Here is a 15,248-nt window from a genome sequence, read left to right on the forward strand (position 1 = left end):
TTCGTCTCCAAATTCTGGAGGGCTCTATGTGCTCAGCTCGGGATCAAATTGGACTTTTCTTCTTCGTACCATCCTCAGTCTAACGGCCAAGTAGAACGGGTGAACCAAATTTTGGGTGACTATCTGCGTCACTTTGTATCCTCACGCCATGACGACTGGGCTGATCTACTTCCCTGGGCGGAGTTCTCCTACAACTACAAACAATCCTCTGCTTCTAACAAGTCTCCTTTCTTTGTAGTTTTTGGCCATCATCCTCTTCCACCTCTGCCGCAGTCTCCCACTTCTTCTTCTGTACCTGCCGTTGACAGTCTTGTACAGGACTTTTCCTCCATCTGGCGAGAAACCCACGCTGCTCTCCTCAAGGCTTCCGCCCGTATGAAGGTTCAAGCTGACAAGAGACGCAGATCTCCTCCGGAATTTCGCCCGGGTGACAAGGTGTGGCTCTCCTCTAGGTACATCCGATTTAGGGTCCCAAGTTACAAGTTGGGTCCTCGTTTCTTGGGACCCTATAAAATCAAGAGTCGTATCAATCAAGTTTCTTATCCGCTCCATCTTCCTCCCTCCCTCCGAATCCATAACTCCTTCCATGTCTCCCTTCTTAAACCTGCTGTCTTTAACCGTTTTTCTCCCAAGCTTGTTTCTCCCACCCCTGTCACCGATACCTCCGATATATTCTCTGTCAAGGAGATCTTGACGACCAAGATCTCCCGGGGGAAAAGATTTTTTTTTGGTCGACTGGGAGGGCTGCGGTCCTGAGGAGAGGTCATGGGAGCAGGAGGAGAAAATCCTGGACCGCAGCCTCATCCTCAAGTTCTTCGGTACCAAAAAGAGAGGGAGACCAAAGGGGGGGGTACTGTTACGCTGAGCGCTCCGGGCCCCCTGCTGGCCTCGGAGCGCTCACAGCCTATGCCCCCAGGTAGCACTCCAGCGACTCGGCGTGTGCGTCCCCGCTCTCTAGGGCGCACGCGCGCCGGGACTCTTAGACTCAAAGGGCCAGTGCACCAGTGATTGGTGCCTGGCCCGAAGTGGTTATTAAGGGTTAAGGTTTGTGAGAGGCAGTGCTGACTTAATTAGGCTTCACCTGTGCACTGCCCATAAAAACCTTCTCCTCCCACAGCTTCCTGCCGGATCTTTGTGCCCTGTGCCTCTGAGAAAGCGTTCCCTACTGTGTTTGTCTTGCCTTTTGCTGAACCCGTTGCTACCGACTACTCGCCTTTGAACCTTTGCCGCCTGCCCTGACCTCTGCTATGTCCGACTACGCTCTTGCCTACTCCCTGTGTACCACGCCATATCAGCTGCCAGAGAGGTCGAGTTGTTACTAGGGGACATGACCTGGTAGTTACCGCCGCAGAAAATCCATCCCGCCTTGCGGCGGGCTCTGGTGAAGACCAGTAACTGCTTAGAACCGGTCCTCTAGTACAACCCGCGCCATCGCCTCTCTGGTCCAGAGGATCCACTACCAGTCCTGCTGGTTCGTGACACTCAGTGTGCTATGTGTGTGATTCATATGGTCTGAGGGAGTGTCCCCACTGTGCCCAATGGGGAGGCACATTGGAGGAAACCTGGCCAATGACACACAAGCTTTGTTACAGCACCAGGTCTCGGTGCATTGTGGGGTGGAGTATATAAAGCAAGGGGCACATGTGGTAGAGGTCTTTGGCGGGAAGCAGAGTCCCAGAAGGAGGGTGGCGGCTGCCGCCTCTTCTGAATTGGATGGTCATCGTCACAGGCAGTCTGACGGGTTGGGGCACTGCGAGAATCTGGAAAGCACTGTCGTGAGTACAGAGGATCTTGCGCAGGGGTCTGCCCAGGAAGGGGACCACTTGGGGGAGTATAGTCAGTGAACAGGTGTCGACTGGTAAAGAGAAAGAAGGTGCTAGGTGAGTGCCCTGAAGAGAAATACAAACAGGAACATTTTACCTCAGATTCATCTAGTGGCAAGATGAAACAGCGGCCTTGTCGCATTCTCAAGTTAGAGTCCTCAGAATTGTGAATAGTTCAAACATTGAAGTCTCCCACTCGTTTCTTCTTCTATCCCAATATAAAATACAAACATCAACCCCTAGACTGATCATTGACTGAGCCAAGGATGCAAAGTGCTAAGATTTCTGCTTGCAATTGCTATGGGTAACCTAGGGGAATCCAAAAGTGTTAAAACTCAGCAGCTCCTAAGGGGGCAGGGCTACATTAAGAAATTTTCAACATGCATATTATCTACAAACAGCACTGACTCAAAAAATTAGCCCATGCATAAATGGGCATGTTAGCTAGTTTTTCTAGATTAGCTTACTAACAAAGACAATGGCTCCGATGTGAGCAGGTGTGTGTGATTGCGCTCTAGCTCTTCCCATCCAGTGAATAATCAGCCCAGCCAAGCTTGTCTATGCGCTTATCCCGGCTCTAAAGCTCCTTCACCCCTGTCTGCAGCTTTTAGCCTTCGTCTAGCCTCCCTCTGTTCCTGGGTACAGCCAGCCTGGGGTGGCCTGGATGGGATGGTCTGACCAGAACTGGGATTGATGTGGTCTGAGGCTTGTTAGCCTCAAAGCCTGTAGCTACGGCTACAGTCGGTAATCAGCGGCCAGGTACAATCCAGGGTGGGGGGCATTATAGTGTGCCCAGGACAGAGTTGTATAAAGTACTCAAAACCCATACTTGAGTAAAAGTACAAGTGCTCAATCAAAAAGTGACTTGAGTAGAAGTGGAAGTGGTCTATCAAAAAGTGACTTGAGTAGAAGTACTAAAGTATTCAACATTTTTTGTACTTAAGTATTGCAAGTAGTTTTTTTTTTAAATTTTGCTACTCAAGTACTGAAAGTAAAAGTACCAGTAGTTTTTAAAAAACATTTGCTACTCAAGTACTGAAAGTAAAAGTACAAGTACTGTGTTATGTAGTTATTAAAGAAAGAAGTCAAAAGTTTGAACATCATATTGTTTTTTATTATTTCAAATGATTAACCTAAAGGACAATCACAATTCCTTTTGGCTGTAACTTTTTGTAAATAAAAACAGATAAAGTATGTCCCTCCCTTCCCCCTTTAAAGAATCCCTCCTTCTCTTCCCTGCATGTTTTTTTTCTCCACAGCTTATTGGTGCGCAAAATCATATATAAACCAATGTGATATACAACAATATATTCCAATAATGAAATAAAGGAAGAGTGTATGAAATCAAAGTCAATAAAAAGTCCAAAATATTGTGAATCTTCAAATATATATATATGTGTGAAAGAAAAGTGCGCTGATCAGTGATATGCTGCTCCCAGAAAAAAATGTAATTAAATGTGTAATGAAGTGGTGCGCTATATCTAGATAACTGTGCAATAATTTGCAACCAATAAATTATACACCTTCAAAATCAAACAAAGAATATGGTGCAATGTGTACAATATACAAAATGTATAAAGAAAAAAGTCCCAAGACACCAACGTGTCAATATTAGACAATCTTCAGTGATGTGATAAGTGACAGATGGTGTTGAAAACAAATGGTGACTTGAATTCCCTCCACCTGTTGGAATTCCTCCTTACCGGACGGAATAAAGTAAGTGCTCTCCTTAGCAAAATTAAACGATCCCAGTGCTCTAAAATCAAACAATAGTGATCCCCACCGTGCGTTCAAATGGCCCGCTGGGCTTCTTACCAGATGGATAGAGATAACATGCGTTGTTATACTCCTCTCAAACGAGTGTGTCTCTATATCCAGTTGGTATTGATGGCCTCTGATGGATATGGATACCAGATACTATTACGCAGCTCTCAGGCGAATCAGACCTTGTATGCAGATGGCACTGACAGCCGCTTGTTCAAAGCGTTAGGAAAGATCGTTGCGTTCCAGTATAACCTGAGGATATGAGCATTTCTCGGCGTGCGCTGTACTGGGGGGGAGCGACGCCGAGAAATGCTCATATCCTCAGGTTATACTGGAACGCAACGATCTTTCCTAACGCTTTGAACAAGCGGCTGTCAGTGCCATCTGCATACAAGGTCTGATTCGCCTGAGAGCTGCGTAATAGTATCTGGTATCCATATCCATCAGAGGCCGTCAATACCAACTGGATATAGAGACACACTCGTTTGAGAGGAGTATAACAACGCATGTTATCTCTATCCATCTGGTAAGAAGCCCAGCGGGCCATTTGAACGCACGGTGGGGATCACTATTGTTTGATTTTAGAGCACTGGGATCGTTTAATTTTGCTAAGGAGAGCACTTACTTTATTCCGTCCGGTAAGGAGGAATTCCAACAGGTGGAGGGAATTCAAGTCACCATTTGTTTTCAACACCATCTGTCACTTATCACATCACTGAAGATTGTCTAATATTGACACGTTGGTGTCTTGGGACTTTTTTCTTTATACATTTTGCATATTGTACACATTGCACCATATTCTTTGTTTGATTTTGAAGGTGTATAATTTATTGGTTGCAAATTATTGCACAGTTATCTAGATATAGCGCACCACTTCATTACACAAATATATATATATATATATATATATATATATATATATATATGTGTGACAAAACAAGATGAATATATTTTCAACGGTGCAGGAATCAAACAGGTGCTATTCCAAATAATAGGTGCAGACTTCCACCACAATTTTTTGAACTTCATGAAACCTGCCATCTACTGTTCTGGCAGTGGTAATTTTTATAATTGTAACGAGTAACTACGCAGCACAAAAAAAAAATATCGGAGAAGAAGTATTGAAATCATCGAAATAATGTAGTGAAGTAAAAGTGGAAGTAGGAGAAAAAAATTCTACTCCAGGAAAGTACAGATACCGCCTTTCGGTACTTAAGTACAGTAGTGAAGTAGTTCTACTTAGTTACTATACATCTCTGGCCCAGGAGTCCTGCAATCTCAAAAGCCTGCAAGCCCTGACCGTGGAAAGTCACTGTGAACCTCTTAACGGCTGTGGTACTGGGGATATTGAGCTTCCTTGGGAAGCCTTGGACTCCATGCTTTGGAGGACTCTTATCAGCCTGAGGTTACACAGTCTGCACTGCCTACAGCTGATTATATGGATTGTGGATGCTGAATGCCAGTTAACTATTTTGCTGCTGCGATTATTATTGCTTCTACCATCACCACTGCTATCCCTGCTTGCTTGTGTTATTGTTTGCGGTCTGTGCTTATAACCTCCTGTATCTGAGACTACTACTGCTCTAGCTGCTTATGCTTGGTCATAACCATATCTGCCCCCCCCCTTTTTTTTTTTACTTTTTGCTCAGATGTTTAAATGGCTAAAACTGGCTAAGTAGCTGGCTATTCTGGTATATGTGTATTTGACTGTTTGACCTTGGGACTCTCCGCTTTGTCTGCTCTGTATGCATGCCTGCTTATTTTTGAAGGCCACAGACTATAAACTGTAAACCACAGATATAAATCATGACTAGGGTATTAAATATGGCTTGTCTATTCTGCTTAGACCATCACCCCCTCATATTCTTATGTTAATAATAACAATAATAATAATGGCATCACCACAATTTGGAGGTAAATGGCCTGTAGCAGCCTTTTATTAACCAAAATATAAATTAGCATTTAATACCATGGAGCCCCAAGGTCCTATTAGGCCTCACGAGAAAGTAAAGTAGCTGCGTATCACTTAATCAGGCCTCGAGCCACAAGACCACCAACTCTGAGACAAACACGCTGATACACATCCCAACAACAGGGAGCCGTACCTCGGACGGGTCCCTACAACGTACCTTTTTACCCACCATAACCTAAAAGGACCTTGTACCCCGTCACACCGCACAAACATGACCCCTTATGTTTGTGCGGCCCACCACTCCTCAGGGCCCGTTGGACACCCCCTTGTAAGCTCACAAAGAACCCTCACACGTTGAGCCCCAAAGCCTTCAAGTGCACACACCCTCACCACCTAAACATCTCCAAGCAGCCAAATCCAGTGTATGAAGTCCGATCACCAAACTCTCGTCAGGCAGCCGGACACCACCCCATTAACTATTCGCCCGAGCCTGTCACAGCGCGCTACCGCCCATGCCACTCACCGAGCACGAGCCACCCATCAACCCACACAAACCACAAAGCTGGGTAAGACATATGAATCCATAGTAAGTTAAATTCAGTATCCTGAACAAGATCCCCCATAGACCTCAGACCAATTCATTACCCCATGCATGCACTAATAACATACACACACGGGAGCCCCAACCAGGAGTACAAACGTCCCACTACAGGAATTACTATAGTCCCCCCACACACCCGGCCCTCCGATACAACACATGACAGAAAAGAAAGACAATCAACCAGAAAAGGGGGGGGGGGGCAATAGACACCAACGAATCCAATAGGGTGCCAACAACCCTGCAGTGTGCGACCAAATACGGTAGAAACCTAGAATCGGAAACGCTGAGGTTCACAGCTACCCATACACCCAGAAACTCTGTGCCCAAAAACTCCAACACCCCGCCTCTGTAGCTGCCGTATTGCAGAAATATTGAGCCGCAAAGGCAGAACTACAAAGCCACTAACCTTTTCAGAACTCAGAAGTGACTTGACACCTGGATAATGCCAAACCATCCACAGGCAACAAAAAGGAAAATGGGGGGGGGGACACGCCCCGAACACAAGACCCAAATGTAGATGAGGACTGAATCAGACTGCGTCCAAACCAAGGCCTCTCGCCCCGGACACCCCCACCTGCAGGATATGCCTCGAACGTACGGATACCCAAAACCACAGGACAGACACAAAAAACCACAGCAACAGACTGTAAACCAATGGACCCCCACTTAGAGGAACAAACAAATCCCTAAGGGGCAAAGCCCAAACAGAAGGACAATGGAAACACCGCCCGGAACACCACCGCTGCATAAGGAGGAGAACACAGGCCAGAAAACCTCTATGACAGTCAACACAAAACCGAAAACCGCACCGACCTGTATACATCTGTGGGCCTCCGACTCAGCTATACCCTGTCAGGACCTACCCTGTCAGGACCTGATATACAAAGAGTATGCCCCACTATCCCCACCATCCAACCACTTGCGCACCACACATTATGCCCAAGAAAATATGACGAACAACCCACCATAGCGGTCAAAAAACCAGAACTACCCAAACACGCGACCAAACCCTTACTCCCACACTTTGGAACATTCTAACCATGTAGCCTCACACCAAATGACTAATAAGCATAGCCGCCACGTTAGGAAACCTCACACTACCAGACTGAACAAGGAACCCCATTTTACCGCAGCCAAAGTCAACAAATGAAAAAAACCCATCCTGCTCACCCAGCAAAAACACCCCTAGTGAGTTAGCACAACCGGGGTCACAGGCAGCATGCGCAACGGCAGCACCGTGTAATAAGACAAAAACCAATGCCACATGAAGCGACAGCCCTAGGCGGGGAAGCTGACACCCTGCCAGAGTGCCGCCACCACAACCCTGTTGTCGCTGTGAAAACGGACCCACCTTGTTCCCAATTGAGAATCCCACCGTTCAAACACACGCACCATGGAAACAATGGAAAAGCCACCAAGTTCTGCATGGGGCCAGACTACCACCATTCCACTGGCCAAAGGCCTGCATGCCACCAACCACCAAAAGCTGCGTCGCGGCAAGCAGAAACCGTTACCGCCATGGAAAGTTCCCACTCAATACGACCTGGCATTGGAACTCCACCTCTGCATTACAGTAGTCTAAAGAAGGTACCTAAAATCACACAAGTCCGCCTCATGCTCCCGTGGAATACAAATAAGAAGGCCTGGTTCCCAAACCCCAGTGGGGACACCCCCAAACCGGCGAATAAAAGCTGCCGCCCAAAGGCCCAACCTGCAGGACAACAGCTTCGCTCACCTCAAAGTGACCACAGCTGGAGCAGCAGGAACCTGCCACGCCACTGTGCCAAAAACCCAAAAGCTCAGAATCCGTCCGCTTGCCACATGGGAGCCAACACTCCATATCCCCCAGGGCCACTCAAAACACTCCGAAAAACACAACAATGCCGTACCCGCTGAGCGACCAGGGGAATGCCAAAGCAATCTGTGACTTGATGCATGGTGGCCAACAAAAAACCCCAGTGGGTGGAACCTGCAGGTACAAAACACAAGTCAGCCAAGTAAGGAATGACCGATGGAAACCCCCAGCCACGGCACAAACACCCCTTCGCCAATTGAAAGTTGCAAACAGCATAAACCAACAACCGAAACTGTCCGGGTGCACTAGCGACAGTGGCCAAGCAGATTCAGGTCCGTTTCACATTGTTTCATATATTGAACAAATCGTGCATTGCTCACCATAAATGCAAGATCGGACTGACATGTTACTCCGTCGAGCCACCTTCGGGATCCGACCAATGATGAAGCATCTGCTGTGTTCCTACTCAGTGAGGACCACCAAAGGGGAAACCACTAAAATGTCCAGTGGCAAAGAACGAAAGAATCCCGCCATGTGGCTGAAAGCAACGCCCTCAGACTGCTCCACTGACACTACAGCAGGGGAAGCCCGCGCTGATCACCAATGTGCATTTGCTTGAGGGGAGTGAAGCAAGAACGAAACATGAATCCATCACAACCAGTTTGCAGCAGATCCTCCACTCCCCATTAGGACACCTACCCACAAAAGGATGCGTACCCGCCACCTGTACCGGAGACTTACCTCTGCCCCCAGAATCCCCAGGCTATCACAGTCCCATGCCGGCATGCCGAGCCAAAGGGCGGGGCCCTCGCAGCCCTCAATCCTGAATTGACACAGCATGCCAAACCCCACACGTTCCCTCGACCTGCCGCCAACACTACCCCTTTACTTGTAGGCCGGCTGACCAGCGGCCACAGCCCCACCTGCCCAAAACCGATACCCAGATCGTGTAAAATCAGGTGTGTTCTCCAAAGACTGATGTCCGTGCGATCACAACACAAGGACAGCCAAACTGCCGTGCGTTGGCAGAAATGCCCATCGCACCGCAGCCCATCCAGTCCCCTATGGACTCGACATGCTTCCCCAGTAGCAACCAAGTAGCGTACTAACGCCGAAAAAATAACTGTCGCCCTCGCCAGAATCCCAAACGCTAACCACCAGTTATAAATCGTCCGCGAAAGGAATCGATCCCATGGTTCTCCCCTGACTGCACGTGCACATCCAACTTACCTCTACCAGAGTAAACATCACAACGGAAGTAAATTCTCGAAGTACTCACCCATCCATATGCTTCCCCTCACTTCCAGGTCGAGACGCACCCTTACCGATCCTCCACAACACACGTAAACCGCACAATGTCCCCAATGCCAAATTAAGCCCAGATCCCTATTTAGTGGCCACTGTACCCTGCCGCCTGTTGCAGACTGGCGGACCCCTCCCCTAAGGGCCCAGCCTGAGGCCTAGTCTGCTAGGGAACTACCAACAGAGACTCCCCAGGAAGCAGAGACTTGAGAGGGACGTCCAACACCGTGGAGGTACCCACCACAGGCCCCCCATAACCCCCTCCCGAAAGGACCATAAAACCGACCAACAATCACAACCCCTGTTCCCACCTGGAGCCCAAAAGCAATGCTGCCAGCACCCCCAGCAGCCCGCACTACTCTCCCCTACCCCTAAGAGCAGACCCCAGCACTAGCGGCAAACAGAAAGCTAACAAGGCACATAGAGAATACATACCAGGCTGCAGCGGACGCACCAGTCTACCAGCTGCTGCCTGTTGTTCCACCGCTGCAAGCAGTCCAGCTGACCAGTCCCCACTGCTCCCCTTCAGACTGTTAGAGACATGACAGAGCTGTAAAGCCCCGCTGCTGCTCCAGACACTCTCTGAGCAGTTTCCCGCCAGCCCGTGACGTCATCCGCCGCCAGCTCCAGAGAGGACCTGGACCAGGAACTGCTGCAAAGCCCCCGCCGCTGTCCCTGGCACTCTTCAAGCAGCTTCCCGCCAGCCCCTGGCGGCGGCCGCTGCCATCTTCATAGAGGACCTAGACAGGGAACCGCCGTAGCTACACCGGGCCCCCCCCTACCAGAGTGAGAAGAGGAAGCCTCCCGCCATGCGGGTAGAGACGCTCCACCCACAAACTACTCCCCGCATACCTCAGGAGCTCCCGCTGTAGAAAGCGTCAGGAACACCAGCCGCCCAGGATGTCAGGCCGGCTCCCGCTGACACAGGACCTCCTGGCAGAGCAATGCCATCAGAGGGTGCTGGGGAAAATTAAGATAAAGATGGAGGGAGGGAAGATTTCCCCAGCTCTGCAGACCTCTAACTGGCGATCTTCCCAGACAAGTTCTTAGATGACCCCCTGCAGCTCCACCCAACCCTGACCTAGACCCAATCAGATGAGTTCTGCTGCTTATTCTTTCAGCCAGCCCCTGAAAACCCCCACCTAGACTGACGCCTCTTTAACCCCTGTCATGCCGGCCCTCCGTCCATTTCTTTGTGCATTTTACTCCGGGCCTCCCTTAGACTAGAGATCTAGAGAGGGCTAGTCAAACCTACACCATAACGTGAAGAAAGGAGGGACAAGGGACCGCAGATCATGGTTCTCAAGAAGCTGGTGGCTCCTTTACACAAGGTAGCCTGTCTACAAAAGAGAAAACAAAAGAGGCTAAAGAGCCCAAAGAAGCTAGGGAAGCTAAAGTAGCAATGACTGCTTAAACTGAAAGATCTGATGAGGATTTAAAAGACACTGAAAGAGAAAACATGCAGCATGTTGCAAGTGAAAAGCCTAAATAGCCCAAAAGATTTTATATTGGTGTGGATGATGATTCTTCAACACCACAACTGGGTTACAATAGTTGCACCACAAAGAAAAAAATCAAGTTTGCCAAGTCTGAGCATAGAAATACAGTACCTGCTGTCAAACTGCATAATGGCACAGGTTTAACAGCATAGCTTTTCAGAACACTTTTAAATATGCTTAAAGCAGTACAGCAATGCCAATCCTCACTTTTCGCCTTAACCGATCAAGTCCAAGGTCTTAGAGAGGAATTTACCCTTCTCAGCCATGATGTCCAGAAAGTGTGGGAACGTGCGACCATTCTTGAGGGTTGCGTTCGCAAGAAAGAGGACACGCTCCAGCCATTATGCATGGATACTAAAGACATTGCAAACAAAATTTATACCAATACTTGTAAACTGGAGGATTTAGAGAACTGTCTGTGAAGCAATAACATCAGACTAGTGGGGCCCCCAGAACATGCTGAGGGCACTGACCCCACAGAATATGCAGAGACATGGTTTTGGGAAGTCATAGGGTAAGAACATCTTTCACTAACTTTCTTCGTGGAGAGGGCTCACTCTGGAAGCCCTCCGCGTTCAATCTTAATAAGTTTCCTTAAAGCCTCGTACACACGAGAAGAAATTCGGCCGGGAAATTTCGTCCGACGACCAATCTGCCGATTTTCGACTTGTTAGTATGGTGCTTTGGACAGCTGACTCCGACATTTCGGCTGACAAAATCCTGGTGTGCAGGCATTAAAATTGTTGTCCTCCGTCAAAACACGTCCGATTTTCGTCTCATTAGTACAGATTTCGATGGGGAAAAAATCTTATGAGCAAGACTAGGCATGCTCAGAGATGAAAGAACACATAGAAAGCAATACAAAACATGACATCACTTCTGAAGTAGAATTCTGTCGTGCGGGAAAATTTGTGTGCAGTCTAGAGCACATTCCAACCAACAGACATGCACTCTGGACAAAAGACGGATGACCGGTCAGCGGAAATTCGTTGCATGTGTACGAGGCTTTACTATCGTGACAGAGACCTTATCCTTAGGAAAGTGAGATTGGTAATTTTTTTTTTATGGAGTTTGGGTTATGTTTTTCCCAGATCTTTTTTTTTTCACCTGAAATACAAAAACAGCACAATAGATTTCAAGATGATAAAAAAAAAAGACTGCAGAAACTTCTTTTACAATATTCTATACTATATACCACTAAGCTTAGAATGGTGGCGAACGATAGTGTTCATTGTTTTGAAACTCCATGAGCCACTACAGACTGGTTGGATAGGCAAATAACAGTGAAAAACCTATCAGAGCAAAAAATGGTGCATCATAAAAGTGCAAAATATACTGTGACAAAACCTTATGTATAAAATAATCACAAAAATAATAAGCAAATGTCTGGCAGCATACACCGACTGTGTTCACATTTCACAAACAAAAATAAATAAAATCAAACAGTGTTGCACCAAACCCAGAGATGTGCAAAGAAAAAGAAAAATATTTAATATATAGAAATATTCAAATAGTGAATAATAGTGTGCATCAAAGTGAATAAAAGAGTACATTAGTCAAAATCAGATGAAACGTTCTCCAGTGCTTGTCACCTCAGTGATTGTGTTCACAGACCCTCCACCAATAGCAATGGCCTCTCACCTCACTCTTAGACACCGGAATCACCAAGGGTCTAAAGCAGCTGTCCCCTCAATGGGGTATACACAAAATGATCACACCATACAGGGAAGTGTAGACCTTCAATCCGGTCCAACTCGGTCAGGTACACATATGAGAAGATAAGGAACAGAATCTAAAGCTCTCCGTATGTTTATCAAAACTAAAATTTTTTCAGATGTACACTTACATAGTCCAACATTCAATAGTGCATGGCAGGTATCAGTTCCGTACACTCGTCTTGAGGGGAAGGGGATAGGCACTATAATTATTGAAAAACTAGAGGTTGAATATTGGGTTTTTTTTGTAATCTCCCCATTGGGGCGAGTCCAGCTATATAAGGAATGCAGGGAATGTGTGTTTTGGTGTTTAGTTTTTTTTTTTCTTTCATTTACATTTTTTTTGGAGATAGTGACCGTCATGCATTTTTTTTTTTTTTTTTTTTAAGTCTGCTTGATGCTGCATGTTGGTTTTTTTCTGTTTCAAACATTTTATTGGAGATAACAAATGCAATACAATGTTTAACATGCACTGAAGAAATACAGAGATACAACCAATAACTTACAGGGCACAGAGAGCAAATTAAAAACCTCATGAAAACCTCGGTTGGTGATAACAAAGATAGTGAACAAATGGGGGATATGGGGATGGAGAAAAGTAGATATAGCCTGTCCCCCAGGTACCCCATAAAGGGAACTAGCTGTGCCCGGGTGGAGAGGCGTGGCCAACGATCACTCGCCGAGTGATGAGGCAGCTTCATGAGGGTAAGCAGATCCCAGAGGAGGGAAGCGTGGGACAAATAGGGCTGTCCTGGTCAGGGACCAAGACAGCTGGAACATGAGGTTTCGAGCGGTAAACAGGGGGAAACATAGCTCTCTATTACCATATGACAAGTGGTTGAACAATAGTGCCTGAACCAGAAAAGAACGTTGTCGGTAAAACTGCAGATGGCAGTAGTGAAAGAGAGAGAGAGGGGAAGGAGGGGAATAAAGCAGGAAAGGAGACAGGAGGGTGGGGGGGGGGAAGACAAGTCTCCGGGGGGGAACCAGAAGTAAGTGGTGTGATCCGTTCAGATCGTGGAAGCCGATCAAGGCAGCAAAAGGGCTTGGTCAAAGTTGGGAGGCAGGTAATGGGTCACCCAGGGGTAAGAAATTCATAATGCGTGCTGGCACAAGGTACCAGCGCATTAAAACTTTATAATTCGTCTCGGATGCCACCACATTTTGCGAGGCAGCCTTCGTCGTCTGCCAAATTTGTGACCAATCTGCAGGGTCAAGCGTAATCCCCAAATCATTTTCCCATTTAACAGTGTACGGGGGAGGAGTTCGACTCGGGGGGTCCGAGAGTCTGGAATAGAGCATGGAGATCAGGCCACGGGTATGTGGGTCATGAAGGCAAACATGTTCAAAGGAGGTCAGGGTGGGCAAGGAAGAGTCGGTGCGAATGCATGGAGTTAGGAAGTGTTTAATTTGTAGATAGTGAAAGATTTCAGAGCTAGGGAGCCTGTGCGTGTCTTTGAGTGTTTGGAACGTCTTGAAGACATTGAACAAGATTAGGGAGTGGGCTCTAACAAGGCCGGCAGAAGCCCATCTGTGGAATGAGGATGGAGAGTCCCAGGCTGGGGGAAAAGAAGGGTTATTTCGAAATGACAATAGAGGGTTATGGGGTGACTGGAGTTTGTATTTGAACTTCAATGTGTTCCAGAGACGAAGGGAATAGCACAAGATAGGGTTAGTTAGCGAACAACAGTCAGATGGTGCTAGCCACAACAGATTGGCCACAGAAAGGGGATCGCATTCCACCGCTTCAAGGGACACCCAAAGGGGAATTTCTTGGGTGGCGTGCCACTTGGGTAACTGTGCCAACTGAGCCGCTTGGTAATATTTGGCAAATTGGGAACGCCCAATCCTCCCTGCAGTTTGTGGAGATAGAGGACCCTACGGGGGATCCTGGGCCTTGTTTTGCCCCAGATTAAAGAGAAGGTTCGGCGCTGGAGTTGCCGGAGGTAATAAGAGGGGACAGGTATAGGCAAGACCCGGAAAATGTACAGTATTTAAAAGGCAAAAGGCCTAAAGGCAGCAAGGCCATTTTAGCTACGGTGATGCGGCCCAACCAGGCTATAAGTAAAGGAGCCCAAGATTCCATGAGCTTAGTGAGATGACGCAGCATGGGAGGGTAGTTGGCTGTGAAAAGTTCCCGCGGATCTGCCGTGAGCTTAACTCCCACGTAGGGAATGTGGTGAGTAGCCCAGGTAAAGGGAAGCACCGACTGCAGTTGCTGAAGGAGAGGGGGGGGGGGTAAGGAGATGTTAAGAGCCTTCGACTTTCAGGGTTGACGACAAGTCCAGGAATTGCAGCAAATTGTTTTAGGATAACAAGAAGATTGGGGGTGGAGGTTAGTGGGGATGTGAGGAATAGGAGGATGGCATCCGCAAATAAGCACAATTTGTGATGATGTCCTCCTATTTCCAGGCCTCTAATATCAGGACTAGCACGAATTTTCTGGGCTAGGGGTTCGATTGGGAGGGCGAAGAGGAGGGGGGAGAGGGGACATCCTTGTCTGGTGCCGCAGCCTATAGGGAAGGTGGGAGATTGAAATCCCGCATAGCAGACATAGGCTGATGGAGAAGAATAAAGTGAGGAGATCCAGGATAAGGAGTTGGGCCCGAAACCCCACGTGCGGAGCATAGTGTGCAGGTACGACCAGGATAGGGTGTCGAAAGATTTTCTAATGTCGAGGGAGACAAAGCATGTAGGGACTTTACGACGGCGGGCCAGGTAAGCCAGGTGTATTGCCCTACGCACATTGTCATCGGCCTGTCGGCAGGGGATAAAACCTGTTTGGTCCCTGTGTACTAGAGATCCTACTGTTGGGTTGAGGCGTGCCGCCAGGATTT

This window comes from Pelophylax lessonae (genome assembly GCF_965119305.1).
Source record: "Pelophylax lessonae genome assembly, chromosome: 1".
Taxonomy (NCBI): Eukaryota; Metazoa; Chordata; class Amphibia; order Anura; family Ranidae; genus Pelophylax; species Pelophylax lessonae.